Below are 4255 nucleotides of genomic sequence, written 5' to 3'. Positions count from 1 at the left end.
AAAAAGTGCATAATGTTTAAAATAATGTTTATAAACCAATTATAATTAATTAAGTTGCTTAAACAACTATAAACAAAACAGCATCATGTATGTATTCATAGTTTAATACAAAGGGCCGAAAGCCAATCACACAGCGTACATTTTTCATTTAAAAACATGAGTTGCAGTGGGATGGGGAAAAAAAACCGCCATAAGTCTCGAGATATGTTTTTTTCAAAATGTTGAACTTGCATTAATTTTACATGGCTTTCTAAACATGCTGCTCTTTTGTGCGAGACGCGAGTGCAACGGTGATAGATGTCCCTCTAGAAAATGCACGAAATATGCGTTCTGTGAGAACGGCTTGGTTTCAGTTTTGACGTAAACAAGATCTTCCCCGCATTGATGTTCTCTTTTCCCGCAATATTTGTCATTAACAACGCATCAGCACCGCATCTAGTGGCTTCAACTGGACAGGATAACAAAAACATTATAATGCAATGACACTTATGTCGTCATCGAATCTCGTGCGCTACTGATAAGGCTGCCTCCTTAACGCACACCTAAAATTAGAATGCAACGGTTTTTCATTCGAATGTGGATTTTATTTTAAATTCGACGAATATTCGAAATTCAAATTTTTTTTGACATCCCTAAAGTACAGTCCTTAAAAGAACCATTTTTTCCATGTGTGAAGAGCATTTTATGAGCTAAAGAACCTTTTCTCCAAATAAAGGTTCTTTATTGGCATTTATGGTTCTATGAAGAACCTTTAACTCTTTCACCGCCAACGTTTTTAAAAAAAGTTGTCAGCCAGAACCAGCATTTTTTATAATTTTCTCACTCTTAACATTCATGGCCCGCAGAATATTTTGTTGAATGAATATCTGAACATACAATATGTCAAAAACAAACAGTTTTATTCTAACTTTGTGCATTATTATTATTATTGTTATATATATTTTTTGATTGTAAGTTTAAAAAAAGCAACATTTCAAACAAAAAGCTGAGAAAATCCCATTTTTGTCAAATACTACATCTGGAACGGATTCAGAACGATGACACAGATGGACAAGATCATGTCCATCAACACCCCCAAAGCTTGCACAGTCTTATTCCACTTTGTTGGTTTGACATTTCATTTGCTAACGTTAGGCAGTTTTGATTTACATGCTGTTGAATGTTTGATGACCGCTTTAGCTTACATGTGCGTGAGCAATGCTTTGATCACTTGTTTCTGCTTCTTCGCTAGTTTTTGGATCCGCAGATTCTGTACTATTTCAGACAATGTATAATAGCTCCCCCTACTGTACAACAATGAAAACATGGATTGCTGGAAAATTCCATCAATGGCAGGGAAAGAGTTAATATCCATGAAAACTTTCCACTTCACAAAAGGTTCTTTATAGTAGAAAAGGATTCTTTATATTAAAAAAAAACATACTTGACACTTGATTCTGTTCACTGAAAAGTTCTTAGGGTAACCCAAAATAGTTTTTCTATGGCATCATTGTGAAAACCCCCTTTTGGATTCTTTATATTTAGGAGTGTAAAGAACATTTTGTGCTGTGGAAAGGTTTAATGGATGTTAAAGTTTCTTCATGGAGCATTAGATGCCAATAAAGTACCTTTATTTTAAAGAGTGTAGATCTCGGATTCGAGATCTTGTGCCTTTGCTTTCATAGCTTCCGTGAGTTCATGCTTGCCAAGGGGACGGTGGCACTCTGCAGGACAGGATCCTTTGAGTTATGTGCTTCCTTTCTTGTGTGCCTTTTGCCTTGTCTTTTCCCTCCCAAGCATGAAATTGGTGTTGAAGCGCACTTGATCTTGGCAAGGCTTCCTGTTCCTTCCTCTGGCAGGGCAGACCCACACTGTGCACATGTCCCTGTGGACGTCCAGAGCTGATATCAAGTTTCAAATTCTGCTTCCTTTACACTTATGTTAAGTCGCACATGCCCCTTCTTTGTATGGTACATTATAACATTGTTTACATAGCTGGGATATAATTAGATGGTGTGTATGTAGAAACAGCTCATATTTAAGGTTATAATTTAGCTTACTTGACTTGCTGGTTGGACAGAGGATTATTTTATTGCCCTGTCTGTTTCATGTCGCTCAGTCAGCTCTGGTACGAATATATCCACAGGAAATGACAAAAAAAGGAGAAAACTTTCCCATTTGACAGAGGAACGTGCTTTTGATTTGTCAGTGTCAATGAAATGTTCACTCTGCTTTTACACTTCAAACCACATAATTCATTTTCCCAAACCTGAGCTGCCTTGCTGTCTACACAAACATTTAACTTTTTAAGTGACCAATATAGAATACTCTACAAAGGCAACAACTCTGTGTTGATACAAATAGCACTCCTCACATGATGCACAAAGGAGAAACCTATAATAGTGGGATTGATAACTGATTTAAACAGTGTTTTGGCACATATAGCACACAAGTATTGGGTCAGGTAGTCCCGAATACCTAAATATTGGCATAGTTTAATTAAGTTGAACTATTTTTAGTGCTATGTTTTGGTTTTTATTGAATTATAAGGCCAGAAACATACTCATCCAAATAGCACTCCTCTCATGAAGCGCCAAGCAGAAATGTGCAATTGATTTCAACAGTGTTTGGTGTTAGCATGTTATTACACTAACACAGTACAGACAAATATTGGGTCAGATACTCACAAATTTCCAAAAATTGATACATTTTTAGTTTTTTGATTGAACTATTTTTATTGCTATGTTCTAAGATTGCATAATCATGCCTACCTTTTGGAGCAGTCTTTGAGGAAATTTTGTGGGCAAATCTCCAAATATCCATTGTCTATTGTCAAGAGTGTAGCAAGGCATAAATCACAGCTCACACAGAAGTCACTTTTAAACTAGGCTTGCCGCGATAGACGGTGTTGACGGTGATACCGGTATTAAGCCGCAACACCGGTTACGTCACTTGCCCACCGCAGCACCGACCCCCACCGCCGTTTAGATTTTTTTGTAGTAATAAAAATCAATTAATTCCGTAAAAGAACAGACACTGCAATTAAAAACTGAATGCGGATGCTCAATGCAGCGTGCCAAACGACAGTCGCATCACAGATCAGATTTCAGATTTCATTTATCCAGTGAGGAGAGTGAGTCGAGCTGACTGACAAGAAGAGTGGGGTGAGACAGACAAGACTGATTATTTTCGAAACGAAATGCAAAAGCGACTGTTTGGCAATATTTTGGATTTTGAAAAGCCTGTTGACTTTTGCCGTTTATCTAAGGTGATTTTGGAAGTTTTTTTAAACATTCGTTTCTTATTTCATTGGTTCCACATTAAACGAACAATTGCTTTACGCCGAATTGCCGCTATTTGAAAGTGAAAGTAAAATGCGCATGCCGCTTTTACAAGCTATTTAAAAGCTAAGGAAAGCGAGAAAAAGAGGGAATGCCACCGCCCCCACGGTGATACCGGTATTACCGGTGTTGTCACACGTCGATTAACCAGTGGGAAAATTTCCTCACCGTCACAACCCTATTTTAAACTAAGCAGCTTTTTTGTTTCATCAGCTGGAAAAGGAAAAAAACCCATTCTGAAAGTGAATCCAACAATATTGTTCCTCTGTCGTTATCGTTACAGTTGTGATGTGGATGTCTCTATTCTCAAAGAATTAGAATGGTTATTAAATCTTATTTAATAGGTTTTGGTGCAATTTGGTCTTTACAGTTGTTTTAAATAGTTTGGTGCTAACATGTTGCTAACCTACCTGATAGTATCACTATGATAAGCACAAAAAGTACATAAAGACAAATATTTAGCAAAGTACTCTGGTTTAATTTAGTCTCAGTCTCAGACCGTTGGCTGAACGTCTGATGCATGTGACACACAAAATTGGAAACACTTCAGGAGTTTTGAAGTCGCCTTCTGATTGGTTGAATTCTACAGGATTTGTAGAGTGAGCTCTTATCAGGATGCTGGATTTTCAAAAGTATGTGAAATATTTAAAGTTTGCGACCCTTTAAAATACGGCCAAGAGTTTTCCACAATGGCTTCTTATTGTGGGGACATTTCCACGCCCCTAAACATGACGCAACACAGTGCGAAGCGTGATTGGTTGCTTTACCTGTCAATCATATGGCTTGGGCGGTCCTTGCCCATTTAAAGCGGCCATGGTTCTTCTGCCATCAGTCTGAAGGTCTGGCTATGTGAGACTAGGTTTAATTAGACTTTTTATCTACACTTTTCAGTACTGAATAAAATATATTTTGTAATCAGCATTCTCTAGAATTCT

At 37.4% G+C, this 4255-nt stretch overlaps 1 protein-coding gene across 1 annotated transcript in view; it reads left to right on the top strand.

The window, feature by feature from the left end:
• LOC107713732 (diacylglycerol kinase eta-like) overlaps positions 1–4255 on the top strand; it is an 89566-nt gene that overhangs the window by 21277 nt on the left and 64034 nt on the right. The window lies entirely within an intron of this gene.

This window comes from Sinocyclocheilus rhinocerous, unplaced genomic scaffold (assembly GCF_001515625.1).
Source record: "Sinocyclocheilus rhinocerous isolate Xijiao unplaced genomic scaffold, SAMN03320098_v1.1 scaffold2584, whole genome shotgun sequence".
Lineage (NCBI taxonomy): Eukaryota > Metazoa > Chordata > Actinopteri > Cypriniformes > Cyprinidae > Sinocyclocheilus > Sinocyclocheilus rhinocerous.
Note: the sequence above shows the minus strand (reverse complement) of the source record. Positions and strands in the feature narration are given on the sequence as shown.